Here is a 15,700-nt window from a genome sequence, read left to right on the forward strand (position 1 = left end):
AGAGCTCTCCAGCCTAGTTTGATGTCTGTTTCCACTTCTCTTTTCTTGAGCCGCTCCCTTCTATGCCCTTGCGCACTATCCTGACTTCTCCCATCTGCTTACTTTGTGCCTTCCAACGCACAATGCGAACTACAGGTAGTGCTGCAGGGCCCACACCCTTTTACTTGCCATACAGAGCAGCTCTGGAGCTGTTACAGTGCCCAGCTTCTGCAAGAAATCAGCTTGAATGCTTCAGGGGCTGGGGCATAGCCAACATGAGCCCCGCACCGAAGGAGGGTGGAGGTGTTTAATGCGAACTATAGGTCATCCAAGCGCCGCAAAAGGCCGCCATGCCCTGCATGCCCCTTTTCTCTTTTAATATGCAGACGAGGGTTGAAGCCAACTTTGACCCACTGCTTGGATGACATCACCATATGCAAATCCATCTGCTGCAGGCCTTCCCCCAGGAATGCTTGCACTAGTTGTTGCATTTGGTTTGTTGTTTGGGGGTGCTTCAGTATTAGGCAGCCTTCTGCCCTCCCATGTTCATCTGAAAATATGTGTTCTCCCTGCAGTTGTTGTCCCCAGATGAGAGTTCCCTTGTGCTGCCTCAGTTGAATCTTCTTTACTTGACAGAGATGTGCCTGAGCATCGGCCCTCCCCAGCCCTATCCCAAATCATACTTATTTTGCATAGGAGATACCATGGTCATGAAGATTGTTCTCCCAGGGTGAGGTTCATTCATTGCATTCTGGGTATGCTGACCCCTGTGATTTCCCCAAATGTGGGAAACTTGACTGCATTATTTGTGGTAGTGGGGGACTGTGTTTGTGCTTTCCTCTGGTCAGCTCTGGTAAAAGTCAGATTTCTTTGTCTCAGATCTTCCTCTAGCCTTGTTCTTCTTTCGAGAGTTCCCTTGTGCTGCCTCAGTTGGATCTCCTTTACTTGACAGGGGGGTGCCCAAGCAGCGACCCTCCCCAGCTCTAGCCCAACTCCTACTTACCTGCCAGGTGAGATACTATGATCATGAAGGTGCTTCTCCCAGGGCAAGGCTCACCCATTGCACTCTGGGTGTGCTGCCCTTGTGATTTCCCCAAATGTGGGAAACTTGACTGCATAATTTGTGTTTCCACTGGTTGGCTTTCATATAATTCAGATCTCTTTGTCTCAGGTCTCTCTCCAGCCTAGTTTGCAGTCTGTTTCCACTTCTTTTTTTTTTGAGCCCCTCCCTTCTATACCCTTGTGCACTATCCTGACTTCTCCTCCTGTCTGCTTACTTTGTGCCTTCCAATGCACAATGCAAACTACAGGTAGTGCTGCAGGGCCCACAAACTTTTACTTGCATTACAGAGCAGCTCTGGAGCTGTTACAGTGCCAAGCTGCTGCAAGAAATCAGCTTGAATGCTTCAGGGGCTGGGGCATTGCCAACATGAGCCCCACACCGAAGGAGGGTGGGGGTGTTTAATGCGAACTAAGGGTCATCTAAGCGCCGCAAAAAGCCGCCATTCCCTGCATACCCCTTTTCTCTTTTCATATGCAGATGAGGGTTCCAGCCAACTTTGGCCCACTGCTTGGATGACATCACTGTATGCAAATCCGTCTTCTGCAGACCTTCCCCCAGGAATGCTTGTACTAGTTGTTGCATTTGGTTTGTTGTTTGGGGGTGCTTCAGTATTAGGCAGCCTTCTGCCCTCCCATGTTCATCTGAAAATATGTGTTCTCCCTGCAGTTGTTGTCCCCAGATGAGAGTTCCCTTGTGCTGCCTCAGTTGAATCTCCTTTACTTGACAGAGATGTGCCTGAGCAGCGGCCCTCCCCAGCCCTATCCCAAATCATACTTATTTTGCATAGGAGATATCATGGTAATGAAGACTGTTATCCCAGGGTGAGGTTCATTCATTGCATTCTGGGTATGCTGACCCCTGTGATTTCCCCAAATGTGGGAAACTCGACTTCATTATTTGTGGTAGTGGGGGACTGTGTTTGTGCTTTCCTCTGGTCAGCTCTGGTAAAAGTCAGATTTATTTGTCTCAGATCTTCCTCTAGCCTTGTTCTTCTTTCGAGAGTTCCCTTGTGCTGACTCAGTTGGATCTCCTTCACTTGACAGGGAAGTGCCCGAGCAGCGACCCTACCCAGCTCTAGCCCAACTCCTACTTACCTGCCAGGTGAGATACTATGATCATGAAGGTGCTTCTCCCAGGGCAAGGCTCACCCATTGCACTCTGGGTGTGCTGCTCTTGCGATTTCCCCAAATGTGGGAAACTTGACTGCATAATTTGTGTTTCCCCTGGTCGGCTCTCGTATAATTCAGATCTCTTTGTCTCAGGTCTCTCTCCAGCCTAGTTTGCTGTCTGTTTCCACTTCTCTTTTCTTGAGCCGCTCCCTTCTATGCCCTTGCGCACTATTATGACCTCTCCTGTCTGCTTACTTTGTGCCTTCCAACGTCAATGCAAACTACAGGTAGTGCTGCAGGGCCCACACCCTTTTACATGCTTTACAGAGCAGCTCTGGAGCTGTTACAGTGCCCAGCTGCTGCAAGAAATCAGCTTGAATGCTTCAGGGGCTGGGGCATAGCCAACATGAGCACCACACCGAAGGAGGGTGGAGGTGTTTAATGTGAATTAGGGGTCATCCAAGCGCCGCAAAAGGCCGCCATGCCCTGCACATCCCTTTTTTCTTTTCATATGCAGACGAGGGTTGAAGCCAACTTTGACCCACTGCTTGGATGACATCACCATATGCAAATCCATCTGCTGCAGGCCTTCCCCCAGGAATGCTTGCACTAGTTGTTGCATTTGGTTTGTTGTTTGGGGGTGCTTCAGTATTAGGCAGCCTTCTGCCCTCCCATGTTCATCTGAAAATATGTGTTCTCCCTGCAGTTGTTGTCCGCAGATGAGAGTTCCCTTGTGCTGCCTCAGTTGAATCTCCTTTACTTGACAGAGATGTGCCTGAGCAGCGGCCCTCCCCAGCTCTATCCCAAATCATACTTATTTTGCATAGGAGATACCATGGTCATGAAGATTGTTCTCCCAGATTGAGGTTCATTCATTGCATTCTGGGTATGCTGACCCCTGTGATTTCCCCAAATGTGGGAAACTTGACTGCATTATTTGTGGTAGTGGGGGACTGTGTTTGTGCTTTCCTCTGGTCAGCTCTGGTAAAAGTCAGATTTCTTTGTCTCAGATCTTCCTCTAGCCTTGTTCTTCTTTCGAGAGTTCCCTTGTGCTGCCTCAGTTGGATCTCCTTCACTTGACAGGGGGGTGCCCGAGCAGCGACCCTCCCCAGCTCTAGCCCAACTCCTACTTACCTGCCAGGTGAGATACTATGATCATGAAGGTGCTTCTCCCAGGGCAAGGCTCACCCATTGCACTCTGGGTGTGCTGCCCCTGTGATTTCCCCAAATGTGGGAAACTTGACTGCATAATTTGTGTTTCCACTGGTTGGCTTTCATATAATTCAGATCTCTTTGTCTCAGGTCTCTCTCCAGCCTAGTTTGCAGTCTGTTTCCACTTCTTTTTTTTTTGAGCCCCTCCCTTCTATACCCTTGTGCACTATCCTGACTTCTCCTCCTGTCTGCTTACTTTGTGCCTTCCAATGCACAATGCAAACTACAGGTAGTGCTGCAGGGCCCACAAACTTTTACTTGCATTACAGAGCAGCTCTGGAGCTGTTACAGTGCCAAGCTGCTGCAAGAAATCAGCTTGAATGCTTCAGGGGCTGGGGCATTGCCAACATGAGCCCCACACCGAAGGAGGGTGGGGGTGTTTAATGCGAACTAAGGGTCATCTAAGCGCCGCAAAAAGCCGCCATTCCCTGCATACCCCTTTTCTCTTTTCATATGCAGATGAGGGTTCCAGCCAACTTTGGCCCACTGCTTGGATGACATCACTGTATGCAAATCCGTCTTCTGCAGACCTTCCCCCAGGAATGCTTGTACTAGTTGTTGCATTTGGTTTGTTGTTTGGGGGTGCTTCAGTATTAGGCAGCCTTCTGCCCTCCCATGTTCATCTGAAAATATGTGTTCTCCCTGCAGTTGTTGTCCCCAGATGAGAGTTCCCTTGTGCTGCCTCAGTTGAATCTCCTTTACTTGACAGAGATGTGCCTGAGCAGCGGCCCTCCCCAGCCCTATCCCAAATCATACTTATTTTGCATAGGAGATATCATGGTAATGAAGACTGTTATCCCAGGGTGAGGTTCATTCATTGCATTCTGGGTATGCTGACCCCTGTGATTTCCCCAAATGTGGGAAACTCGACTTCATTATTTGTGGTAGTGGGGGACTGTGTTTGTGCTTTCCTCTGGTCAGCTCTGGTAAAAGTCAGATTTATTTGTCTCAGATCTTCCTCTAGCCTTGTTCTTCTTTCGAGAGTTCCCTTGTGCTGACTCAGTTGGATCTCCTTCACTTGACAGGGAAGTGCCCGAGCAGCGACCCTACCCAGCTCTAGCCCAACTCCTACTTACCTGCCAGGTGAGATACTATGATCATGAAGGTGCTTCTCCCAGGGCAAGGCTCACCCATTGCACTCTGGGTGTGCTGCTCTTGCGATTTCCCCAAATGTGGGAAACTTGACTGCATAATTTGTGTTTCCCCTGGTCGGCTCTCGTATAATTCAGATCTCTTTGTCTCAGGTCTCTCTCCAGCCTAGTTTGCTGTCTGTTTCCACTTCTCTTTTCTTGAGCCGCTCCCTTCTATGCCCTTGCGCACTATTATGACCTCTCCTGTCTGCTTACTTTGTGCCTTCCAACGTCAATGCAAACTACAGGTAGTGCTGCAGGGCCCACACCCTTTTACATGCTTTACAGAGCAGCTCTGGAGCTGTTACAGTGCCCAGCTGCTGCAAGAAATCAGCTTGAATGCTTCAGGGGCTGGGGCATAGCCAACATGAGCACCACACCGAAGGAGGGTGGAGGTGTTTAATGTGAATTAGGGGTCATCCAAGCACCGCAAAAGGCCGCCATGCCCTGCACATCCCTTTTTTCTTTTCATATGCAGACGAGGGTTGAAGCCAACTTTGACCCACTGCTTGGATGACATCACCATATGCAAATCCATCTGCTGCAGGCCTTCCCCCAGGAATGCTTGCACTAGTTGTTGCATTTGGTTTGTTGTTTGGGGGTGCTTCAGTATTAGGCAGCCTTCTGCCCTCCCATGTTCATCTGAAAATATGTGTTCTCCCTGCAGTTGTTGTCCGCAGATGAGAGTTCCCTTGTGCTGCCTCAGTTGAATCTCCTTTACTTGACAGAGATGTGCCTGAGCAGCGGCCCTCCCCAGCTCTATCCCAAATCATACTTATTTTGCATAGGAGATACCATGGTCATGAAGATTGTTCTCCCAGATTGAGGTTCATTCATTGCATTCTGGGTATGCTGACCCCTGTGATTTCCCCAAATGTGGGAAACTTGACTGCATTATTTGTGGTAGTGGGGGACTGTGTTTGTGCTTTCCTCTGGTCAGCTCTGGTAAAAGTCAGATTTCTTTGTCTCAGATCTTCCTCTAGCCTTGTTCTTCTTTCGAGAGTTCCCTTGTGCTGCCTCAGTTGGATCTCCTTCACTTGACAGGGGGGTGCCCGAGCAGCGACCCTCCCCAGCTCTAGCCCAACTCCTACTTACCTGCCAGGTGAGATACTATGATCATGTAGGTGCTTCTCCCAGGGCAAGGCTCACCCATCGCACTCTGGGTGTGCTGCCCCTGTGATTTCCCAAAATGTGGGAAACTTGACTGCATAATTTGTGTTTCCCCTGGTCGGCTCTCGTATAATTCAGATGTCTTTGTCTCAGGTCTCTCTCCAGCCTAGTTTGCTGTCTGTTTCCACTTCTCTTTTCTTGAGCCGCTCCCTTCTATGCCCTTGCGCACTATCCTGACTTCTCCCGTCTGCTTACTTTGTGCCTTCCAACGCACAATGCGAACTACAGGTAGTGCTGCAGGGCCCACACCCTTTTACTTGCCTTACAGAGCAGCTCTGGAGCTGTTACAGTGCCCAGCTGCTGCAAGAAATCAGCTTGAATGCTTCAGGGGCTGGGGCATAGCCAACATGAGCCCCACACCGAAGGAGGGTGGAGGTGTTTAATGCGAACTAGGGGTCATCCAAGCGCCGCAAAAGGCCGCCATGCCCTGCACGCCCCTCTTCTCTATTCATATGCAGATGAGGGTTGAAGCCAACTTTGACCCACTGCTTGGATGACATCACCATATGCAAATCCATCTGCTGCAGGCCTTCCCCCAGGAATGCTTGCACTAGTTGTTGCATTTGGTTTGTTGTTTGGGGGTGCTTCAGTATTAGGCAGCCTTCTGCCCTCCCATGTTCATCTGAAAATATGTGTTCTCCCTGCAGTTGTTGTCCCCAGATGAGAGTTCCCTTGTGCTGCCTCAGTTGAATCTCCTTTACTTGACAGAGATGTGCCTGAGCAGCGGCCCTCCCCAGCTCTATCCCAAATTATACTTATTTTGCATAGGAGATACCATGGTCATGAAGATTGTTTTCCCAGGGTGAGGTTCATTCATTGCATTCTGGGTATGCTGACCCCTGTGATTTCCCCAAATGTGGGAAACTGGACTGCATTATTTGTGGTAGTGAGGGACTGTGTTTGTGCTTTCCTCTGGTCAGCTCTGGTAAAAGTCAGATTTCTTTGTCTCAGATCTTCCTCTAGCCTTGTTCTTCTTTCGAGAGTTCTCTTGTGCTGCCTCAGTTGGATCTCCTTCACTTGACAGGGGGGTGCCCGAGCAGCGACCCTCCCCAGCTCTAGCCCAACTCCTACTTACCTGCCAGGTGAGATACTATGATCATGAAGGTGCTTCTCCCAGGGCAAGGCTCACCCATTGCACTCTGGGTGTGCTACTCCTGCGGTTTCCCCAAATGTTGGACACTTGACTGCATAATTTGTGTTTCACCTGGTCGGCTCTCGTATAATTCAGATCTCTTTGTCTCAGGTCTCTCTCCAGCCTAATTTGCAGTCTGTTTCCACTTCTCTTTTCTTGAGTTGCTCCCTTCTATGCCCTTGCGCACTATCCTGACTTCTCCTGTCTGCTTACTTTGTGCCTTCCAACGCACAATGCAAACTACAGGTAGTGCTGCAGGGCCCACACCCTTTTACTTGCCTTACAGAGCAGCTTTGGAGCTGTTACAGTGCCCAGCTGCTGCAAGAAATCAGCTTGAATGCTTCAGGGGCTGGGGCATAGCCATCATGAGCCCCACACCGAGGGAGCAACTCGAAAGAAGAACAAGGCTTGAGGAAGATCTGAGACAAAGAAATCTGACTTTTACCAGAGCTGACCAGAGGAAAGCACAAACACAGTCCCTCACTACCACAAATAATGCAGTCCAGTTTCCCACATTTGGGGAAATCACAGGGGTCAGCATACCCAGAATGCAATGAATGAACCTCACCCTGGGAAAACAATCTTCATGACCATGGTATCTCCTATGCAAAATAAGTATGATTTGGGATAGAGCTGGGGAGGGCCGCTGCTCAGGCACATCTCTGTCAAGTAAAGGAGATTCAACTGAGGCAGCACAAGGGAACTCTCATCTGGGGACAACAACTGCAGGGAGAACACATTTTCAGTTGAACATGGGAGGGCAGAAGGCTGCCTAATACTGAAGCACCCCCAAACAACAAACCAAATGCAACAACTAGTGCAAGCATTCCTGGGGGAAGGCCTGCAGCAGATGGATTTGCATATGGTGATGTCATCCAAGCAGTGGGTCAAAGTTGGCTTCAACCCTCATCTGCATATGAATAGAGAAGAGGGGCGTGCAGGGCATGGCGGCCTTTTGCGGCGCTTGGATGACCCCTAGTTCGCATTAAACACCTCCACCCTCCTTCGGTGTAGGGCTCATGTTGGCTATGCCCCAGCCCCTGAAGCATTCAAGCTGATTTCTTGCAGCAGCTGGGCACTGTAACAGCTCCAGAGCTGCTCTGTAAGGCAAGTAAAAGGGTGTGGGCCCTGCAGCACTACCTGTAGTTCGCATTGTGCGTTGGAAGGCACAAAGTAAGCAGACGGGAGAAGTCAGGATAGTGCGCAAGGGCATAGAAGGGAGCGGCTCAAGAAAAGAGAAGTGGAAACAGACAGCAAACTAGGCTGGAGAGAGACCTGAGACAAAGACATCTGAATTATACGAGAGCCGACCAGGGGAAACACAAATTATGCAGTCAAGTTTCCCACATTTGGAGAAATCACAGGGGCAGCACACCCAGAGTGCGATGGGTGAGCCTTGCCCTGGGAGAAGCACCTACATGATCATAGTATCTCACCTGGCAGGTAAGTAGGAGTTGGGCTAGAGCTGGGGAGGGTCGCTGCTCGGGCACCCCCCTGTCAAGTGAAGGAGATCCAACTGAGGCAGCACAAGGGAACTCTCGAAAGAAGAACAAGGCTAGAGGAAGATCTGAGACAAAGAAATCTGACTTTTACCAGAGCTGACCAGAGGAAAGCACAAACACAGTCCCCCACTACCACAAATAATGCAGTCAAGTTTCCCACATTTGGGGAAATCACAGGGGTCAGCATACCCAGAATGCAATGAATGAACCTCAACCTGGGAGAACAATCTTCATGACCATGGTATCTCCTATGCAAAATAAGTATGATTTGGGATAGAGCTGGGGAGGGCCGCTGCTCAGGCACATCTCTGTCAAGTAAAGGAGATTCAACTGAGGCAGCACAAGGGAACTCTCATCTGGGGACAACAACTGCAGGGAGAACACATATTTTCAGATGAACATGGGAGGGCAGAAGGCTGCCTAATACTGAAGCACCCCCAAACAACAAACCAAATGCAACAACTAGTGCAAGCATTCCTGTGGAAGGCCTGCAGCAGATGGATTTGCATATGGTGATGTCATCCAAGCAGTGGGTCAAAGTTGGCTTCAACCCTCGTCTGCATATGAAAAGAAAAAAGGGATGTGCAGGGCATGGCGGCCTTTTGCGGCGCTTGGATGACCCCTAATTCACATTAAACACCTCCACCCTCCTTCGGTGTGGGGCTCATGTTGGCTATGCCCCAGCCCCTGAAGCATTCATGCTGATTTCTTGCAGCAGCTGGGCACTGTAACAGCTCCAGAGCTGCTCTGTAAAGCATGTAAAAGGGTGTGGGCCCTGCAGCACTACCTGTAGTTTGCATTGACGTTGGAAGGCACAAAGTAAGCAGACAGGAGAGGTCATAATAGTGCGCAAGGGCATAGAAGGGAGCGGCTCAAGAATTTAGAAGTGGAAACAGACAGCAAACTAGGCTGGAGAGAGACCTGAGACAAAGAGATCTGAATTATACGAGAGCCGACCAGGGGAAACACAAATTATGCAGTCAAGTTTCCCACATTTGGGGAAATCGCAAGAGCAGCACACCCAGAGTGCAATGGGTGAGCCTTGCCCTGGGAGAACACCTTCATGATCATAGTATCTCACCTGGCAGGTAAGTAGGAGTTGGGCTAGAGCTGGGTAGGGTCGCTGCTCGGGCACTTCCCTGTCAAGTGAAGGAGATCCAACTGAGTCAGCACAAGGGAACTCTCGAAAGAAGAACAAGGCTAGAGGAAGATCTGAGACAAAGAAATCTGACTTTTACCAGAGCTGACCAGAGGAAAGCACAAACACAGTCCCCCACTACCACAAATAATGCAGTCAAGTTTCCCACATTTGGGGAAATCACAGGGGTCAGCATACCCAGAATGCAATGAATGAACCTCACCCTGGGATAACAGTCTTCATTACCATGGTATCTCCTATGCAAAATAAGTATGATTTGGGGATAGAGCTGGGGAGGGCCGCTGCTCAGGCACATCTCTGTCAAGTAAAGGAGATTCAACTGAGGCAGCACAAGGGAACTCTCATCTGGGGACAACAACTGCAGGGAGAACACATATTTTCAGATGAACATGGGAGGGCAGAAGGCTGCCTAATACTGAAGCACCCCCAAACAACAAACCAAATGCAACAACTAGTACAAGCATTCCTGGGGGAAGGTCTGCAGAAGATGTATTTGCATACAGTGATGTCATCCAAGCAGTGGGCCAAAGTTGGCTGGAACCCTCATCTGCATATGAAAAGAGAAAAGGGGTATGCAGGGAATGTATAACAAAGAATCTGTCTAGTTTTATCCACGTGTCGCGCAGTCTAAAACAAGGCTGCACAATAGCCCCCGCAACCAGGATAAGTGCCTCTCCAGAGCACCAGAAATGAATGAACAATAAACAAATTAGGCTGCGGGTACCAACAGGCACCTAGTAACAGTGCATAAATGAATGCATAAAGTGCTTGCATGCAATAAAAAAACAAAACATACAACCCTTAAGGTCACCGTGAAAGTCCAGGTTCTTACTCCTCACTCCTCCTCCTCTCAATGTAGTAGCATGTAAAACAGAGGGGAGAGGGGAACCACATGTGCAATAAAGTTTTTTAATGACACATATCGGGGAACATGGACATAACACAATAAACAGGTAGGGTAAAAATGTGCAGAATGATTCTCCAAAATGTGACAGCCACAAAGAGATATGCAGAGCAATTACCAGAGGGTTTGAGAACCCAAAAAAGTTCTCAAACAAGTTCTTTTAAATCCCAAAACCGCCCGGGCTGGAGCTGGAAAGTCCTCTGGTTCTTAGAAGTGCAGACCACCGTAAATGCCAGTCACAGATGGAATACGCCGACGCGTTTCAACTCCTATTCCTGGAGTCTTTTTCGAGGCTGAATACTCACTGCACCACACATCCAGATTTAAATAGCAAATCACAGCCAGATTCCAAATTGATTCCACCTGGCGTCATGTTCGGAAACCGCCGGGTTACCATAGCAACCTGAACTCCCACTCCGTCACTTCCGCCTCCGGAGTCCTAGATCTTTTTCTCGTAGTCGCTAGGTCTAGCGATACGTCACTTCCGGTTACGTCGTCTTGGAGTCCGTTGTCATGACAACTTGCCGCACAACGCTCATCTCTCTTCAGTATACTTCTATTCCAATGTCCGTAATCAGAGATAAGCTGGCGTAGACTTCTATACAGTCAATTAAAAGTGTTTAATTAACATATAAAATCCACCTTATATCTACTGGTTCCAATATTAAATAACTGATCAGACAAATAGTGGTTCTAGAATAAAAAGATAAATATGGTAAAGCAAAAAAAAAAATATACTAAAATGCATATATAAAATCAGATTAAAATAGCACCTACATGAACCACTTCAATTCAAAATCATTAGGCAGCACAAGGGAACTCTCATCTGGGGACAACAACTGCAGGGAGAACACATATTTTCAGATGAACATGGGAGGGCAGAAGGCTGCCTAACACTGAAGCACCCCCAAACAACAAACCAAATGCAACAACTAGTGCAAGCATTCCTGCGGGAAGGCCTGCAGCAGATGGATTTGCATATGGTGATGTCATCCAAGCAGTGGGTCAAAGTTGGCTTCAACCCTCGTCTGCATATGAAAAGAGAAAAGGGGCGTGCAGGGCATGGCGGCCTTTTGCGGCGCTTGGATGACCTATAGTTTGCATTAAACACCTCCACCCTCCTTCGGTGTGGGGCTCATGTTGGCTATGCCCCAGCCCCTGAAGCATTCAAGCTGATTTCTTGCAGAAGCTGGGCACTGTAACAGCTCCAGAGCTGCTCTGTATGGCAAGTAAAAGGGTGTGGGCCCTGCAGCACTACCTGTAATTCGCATTGTGCGTTGGAAGGCACAAAGTAAGCAGATGGGAGAAGTCAGGATAGTGCGCAAGGGCATAGAAGGGAGCGGCTCAAGAAAAGAGAAGTGGAAACAGACAGCAAACTAGGCTGGAGAGCTCTTCTGTCTATATTTTGCAAACCTGCTCTTGTCCTCTCCAGCTGCTCCATGTAGATTTGACGTCTGGAAAGGTGCATAACCCACTGACAAGCAGGCACACTCCTGCATGAGTTTTCTCTCTCACTAGCTGGATGATACACAATCATTTGCATGTGCTCCACCTCCGACACACCACCCACCCAACCACCCAGTGACCAGAGCCACCCACAAGCCAACTGGCTCCGTGATTTAATTTGCACAGTGTAGTCATCCAGGCAGCATGTCCTTCTCAATGGAAGGATCTCTGGTTCCATGGAATCTTCCACATTGGAATGCTGCGGAATAAAAAGGATTTAAATATTCAGCTTGCTAGCATTCAATGTACCTGCGGCTTGGCTTTAGCACATGGGTCTTCATCCTGTGGCCCTCCAGCTGCTGTGAAACTACACATCCCAGCATGCCCTGCCACAGTTTTGCTATTAAGGTATGCTAAAACTGAGGCAGGGCATGCTGGGATGTGTAGTTCCACAGCAGCTGGAGGGTCGCAGGTTGAAGACCCATGTTCTAGCATGCCTGTTCTATGATGCATGTACCGTGATGTCACAATCAGCTTGGTATGGGGTGTCTAGCAGGCATTTGCTGACAGCCACTTGAGGGAGACACACATCAGGAGATGAAGCATATCGGAGGTCTTCGATGCCTTTCCAGCAAATGCACACCACCTGCTGCTGGTCTGGAGACAAAACAATGCCCACAATCGAAGTCCCAAAATGCCCAACTACAGGATTCATGTAAGTAGTGAATTTAGGAATGAATTTAGAAGTAGGAAATTAAGTTAGTTCACAAGTACATTCAAATTCAGATCTAAAGTCTAGGTAGGCCTCACGTCCTGGCAGCCCCCAGCACTTAAAAATGCCTTGATTAGAGGTAGAGAATTCAATGTAGATAAAAAGTAGACACAAAATAAGACTCCACAGAGCAGTTATCAGGTGTCTTTATCAATTGTTGCATTTAAAAAATCAAGCAATTAGGGAACACAATGTTGCAACAATGTAACCCTATTTGCAAAATAGTACTGAATAAGTTTGTCGATGTAAGACATTTGCAAAGGCGCATCCAAAACACGCTGGAAAATGCAACTGAATCTGTTTTTGGAGGCTAGAATAGGAAATGTGCATCGGTCCTACAAGTACTGAAAGCTCTTCTACCATCTCCCTTTTCTGAAAAGCCATTTAATATATGGTTCCCAGATAGGGGACATATCAGATATTGCCTTTCAAAAGCAGCAAATATCATACCACTTCTATTGCCATCAAAGATAAACATTGATTGTTTTCAGATATTGTATTGAAAAAGCAGTCTTTATTGACATAAAGAAGCAAAAAAACATACATAAACATTACACACATAAGTACTGTGTTGCAGCACAGATAAAACACAATACAAATGCTGTCGGTATAGTACAGTTCAAGAACTACAGCACAGGCCAGCCTACACTATAAATCATGAACTGCACTATACATTTAAACTATACAATAATACAACAGTTAATAAGGCTATGTGTGTGGAGTGTAAGAGGGTGAGGGAATCACAAGACCGAAGCTTTATTGTAACACAGACACATATAAGGGGAGGGGCAATAAATAGAAAGGTATCCTTTACTATAGAATGTAGTCCAATCCGACCTCTGTGCTCTTCCACAACTGAAAAACGGATAGTGTTCCCAAGCCTTCCATCCTGGAATATCTTTGGTTTTTCGCCAATGAAGAAAACAATCCCTCCCTCCAGCAGACCCTTCAACCACGATACAAGATCACAGCCAAAAGGCCGAGAAGCAACTACACTTGAGCTTAACAAAAATGGCTAAAACTTAGTGGAGGAAAGTGCAGTGCACCAAAACATAAGCTGACACAATCATGGAGAATGTGCCAGCATATATGCTCTTCTATCTATATTTTGCAAACCTGCTCTTGTCCCCTCCAGCTGCTCTATGTAGATTTGACGTCTGGCAAGGTGCATAACCCACTGACAAGCAGGCACACTCCTGCATGAGTTTTCTCTCTCACTAGCTGGATGATACACAATCATTTGCATGTGCTCCACCTCCGACACACCACCCACCCAACCACCCAGTCACCAGAGCCACCCACAAACCAACTGGCTCCGTGATTTAATTTGCACAGTGTAGTCATCCAGGCAGCATGTCCTTCTCAATGGAAGGATCTCTGGTTCCATGGAATCTTCCACATTGGAATGCTGCGGAACAAAAAGGATTTAAATATTCAGCTTGCTAGCATTCAATGTACCTGCGGCTTGGCTCTAGCACATGGGTCTTCATCCTGTGGCCCTCCAGCTGCTGTGAAACTACACATCCCAGCATGCCCTGCCACAGTTTTGCTATTAAGGTATGCTAAAACTGAGGCAGGGCATGCTGGGATGTGTAGTTCCACAGCAGCTGGAGGGTCGCAGGTTGAAGACCCATGTTCTAGCATGCCTGTTCTATGATGCATGTACCGTGATGTCACAATCAGCTTGGAATGGGGTGTCTAGCAGGCATTTGCTGACAGACACTTGAGGGAGACACACATCAGGAGATGCAGCATATCGGAGGTCTTCGATGCCTTTCCAGCAAATGCACACCACCTGCTGCTGGTCTGGACACAAAACAATGCCCACAATCGAAGTCCCAAAATGCCCAACTACAGGATTCATGTAAGTAGTGAATTTAGGAATGAATTTAGAAGTAGGAAATTAAGTTAGTTCACAAGTACATTCAAATTCAGATCTAAAGTCTAGGTAGGCCTCACGTCCTGGCAGCCCCCAGCATTTAAAAATGCCTTGATTAGAGGTAGGGAATTAAATGTAGATTAGAAGTAGACACAAAATAAGACTCCACAGAGCAATTATCAGGTGTCTTTATCAATTGTTGCATTTAAAAAAATCAAGCAATTAGGGAACACAATGTTGCGACAATGTAACCCTATTTGCAAAATAGTACTGAATAAGTTTGTCGATGTAAGACATTTGCAAAGGCGCAAACAAAACACGCTGGAAAATGCAACTGAATCTGTTTTTGGAGGTTAGAATAGATGCAGGATCAAGTAGCTCAATGGGTAGGGTATTTGATTAGAATTCAACAGGTTATAGGTTTGAATCCTGGGTATGATAGTTTGAGGTGTTATTTAATAAAGTATGTTTATATATTAGTCACACATGGCTTACTTGTACAAATGGCATGTCACCAGTTAGTGCTGACTGCTGATATGCCATTTGCACAAACACGCCATGTGTGACTGTATATGCATTTAAGGAGGGCACCCCGGCAATACCACAAACCATTGAGTGTCAAGTATACTAGATATATCTTCATATCTCATGTGCTTTCTCTGAGACCAATCTTGTTATGCCCCTTCCCCACAAGGCATGCGCCTTTTGTCCATATTGCAAAAATGGGGAGGGGGGGGGGCATATAATTATCTGTCACAGGGCACCAAAAAGTCTAGTTATGGCTCTGGTATGCATTATGTAATCTGGCAGACCATATCTCCAACACTGGCTGGTTGGAATAGAAATCCGGTTATCTATGTGAGCAAATGACCATCAACGATTTACTCTCAAACACTAGAAAATGGACAAAAATGGTCCCCTAAACAAATTGGTTAAATTTTGGGTTTAACCAATTTGTGTAATGACCATTTTTGACCACTTTTCTAGTGTTTGGGAGCAAATGGTTAATTGACATTTGCTCCTATACATTACCAGATTTTCATTCCATCCATCCAGACTGGATAGATAGCCTGACAGATAATTGTGTAGTGTACGCCCAGGATAACTGTCAGTTGTGCTTTCTTTTATGACGGCACATAAATGGGTGGGCAGATCCAGAGCAAGCACTGCTCACTCATGCATAGTTGTCAACTGATGTGAAGTTCCAGGGGGCAATCTCAGTTATAAAGAAAAGTATCTGGAA

The 15,700-nt window shown here is 47.4% G+C and overlaps 17 non-coding genes across 17 annotated transcripts; 12 read left to right on the forward strand and 5 right to left on the reverse strand.

Annotated features, from left to right (window-relative positions):
- Nucleotides 1-658: 658 nt before the first annotated feature.
- Nucleotides 659-822, forward strand: LOC134898813 (U1 spliceosomal RNA). The gene has a single exon (XR_010172503.1). It is a non-coding gene; the product is annotated as a U1 spliceosomal RNA (small nuclear RNA).
- A 152-nt stretch (nucleotides 823-974) lies between these two features.
- Nucleotides 975-1,137, forward strand: LOC134899378 (U1 spliceosomal RNA). The gene has a single exon (XR_010173055.1). It is a non-coding gene; the product is annotated as a U1 spliceosomal RNA (small nuclear RNA).
- Nucleotides 1,138-1,812: 675 nt separating this feature from the next.
- LOC134899167 (U1 spliceosomal RNA) lies at nucleotides 1,813-1,976 on the forward strand. The gene has a single exon (XR_010172849.1). It is a non-coding gene; the product is annotated as a U1 spliceosomal RNA (small nuclear RNA).
- A 152-nt stretch (nucleotides 1,977-2,128) lies between these two features.
- On the forward strand, nucleotides 2,129-2,291 carry LOC134899284 (U1 spliceosomal RNA). Its single transcript, XR_010172964.1, has one exon. It is a non-coding gene; the product is annotated as a U1 spliceosomal RNA (small nuclear RNA).
- A 670-nt stretch (nucleotides 2,292-2,961) lies between these two features.
- On the forward strand, nucleotides 2,962-3,125 carry LOC134899044 (U1 spliceosomal RNA). The gene has a single exon (XR_010172730.1). It is a non-coding gene; the product is annotated as a U1 spliceosomal RNA (small nuclear RNA).
- A 152-nt stretch (nucleotides 3,126-3,277) lies between these two features.
- On the forward strand, nucleotides 3,278-3,440 carry LOC134899316 (U1 spliceosomal RNA). The gene has a single exon (XR_010172996.1). It is a non-coding gene; the product is annotated as a U1 spliceosomal RNA (small nuclear RNA).
- Nucleotides 3,441-4,115: 675 nt separating this feature from the next.
- Nucleotides 4,116-4,279, forward strand: LOC134899168 (U1 spliceosomal RNA). The gene has a single exon (XR_010172850.1). It is a non-coding gene; the product is annotated as a U1 spliceosomal RNA (small nuclear RNA).
- Nucleotides 4,280-4,431: 152 nt separating this feature from the next.
- On the forward strand, nucleotides 4,432-4,594 carry LOC134899285 (U1 spliceosomal RNA). Its single transcript, XR_010172965.1, has one exon. It is a non-coding gene; the product is annotated as a U1 spliceosomal RNA (small nuclear RNA).
- Nucleotides 4,595-5,264: 670 nt separating this feature from the next.
- LOC134899045 (U1 spliceosomal RNA) lies at nucleotides 5,265-5,428 on the forward strand. The gene has a single exon (XR_010172731.1). It is a non-coding gene; the product is annotated as a U1 spliceosomal RNA (small nuclear RNA).
- Nucleotides 5,429-5,580: 152 nt separating this feature from the next.
- Nucleotides 5,581-5,743, forward strand: LOC134899578 (U1 spliceosomal RNA). The gene has a single exon (XR_010173232.1). It is a non-coding gene; the product is annotated as a U1 spliceosomal RNA (small nuclear RNA).
- A 671-nt stretch (nucleotides 5,744-6,414) lies between these two features.
- Nucleotides 6,415-6,578, forward strand: LOC134898969 (U1 spliceosomal RNA). The gene has a single exon (XR_010172657.1). It is a non-coding gene; the product is annotated as a U1 spliceosomal RNA (small nuclear RNA).
- Nucleotides 6,579-6,730: 152 nt separating this feature from the next.
- On the forward strand, nucleotides 6,731-6,893 carry LOC134899538 (U1 spliceosomal RNA). Its single transcript, XR_010173210.1, has one exon. It is a non-coding gene; the product is annotated as a U1 spliceosomal RNA (small nuclear RNA).
- Nucleotides 6,894-7,250: 357 nt separating this feature from the next.
- Nucleotides 7,251-7,414, reverse strand: LOC134898970 (U1 spliceosomal RNA). Its single transcript, XR_010172658.1, has one exon. It is a non-coding gene; the product is annotated as a U1 spliceosomal RNA (small nuclear RNA).
- A 669-nt stretch (nucleotides 7,415-8,083) lies between these two features.
- LOC134899596 (U1 spliceosomal RNA) lies at nucleotides 8,084-8,246 on the reverse strand. The gene has a single exon (XR_010173249.1). It is a non-coding gene; the product is annotated as a U1 spliceosomal RNA (small nuclear RNA).
- A 152-nt stretch (nucleotides 8,247-8,398) lies between these two features.
- On the reverse strand, nucleotides 8,399-8,562 carry LOC134898926 (U1 spliceosomal RNA). The gene has a single exon (XR_010172615.1). It is a non-coding gene; the product is annotated as a U1 spliceosomal RNA (small nuclear RNA).
- Nucleotides 8,563-9,231: 669 nt separating this feature from the next.
- LOC134899389 (U1 spliceosomal RNA) lies at nucleotides 9,232-9,393 on the reverse strand. Its single transcript, XR_010173065.1, has one exon. It is a non-coding gene; the product is annotated as a U1 spliceosomal RNA (small nuclear RNA).
- A 152-nt stretch (nucleotides 9,394-9,545) lies between these two features.
- On the reverse strand, nucleotides 9,546-9,709 carry LOC134899058 (U1 spliceosomal RNA). Its single transcript, XR_010172744.1, has one exon. It is a non-coding gene; the product is annotated as a U1 spliceosomal RNA (small nuclear RNA).
- Nucleotides 9,710-15,700: the final 5,991 nt, after the last annotated feature.

This window comes from Pseudophryne corroboree, chromosome 3, assembly GCF_028390025.1.
Source record: "Pseudophryne corroboree isolate aPseCor3 chromosome 3, aPseCor3.hap2, whole genome shotgun sequence".
In the NCBI taxonomy this organism is placed as follows: Eukaryota; Metazoa; Chordata; class Amphibia; order Anura; family Myobatrachidae; genus Pseudophryne; species Pseudophryne corroboree.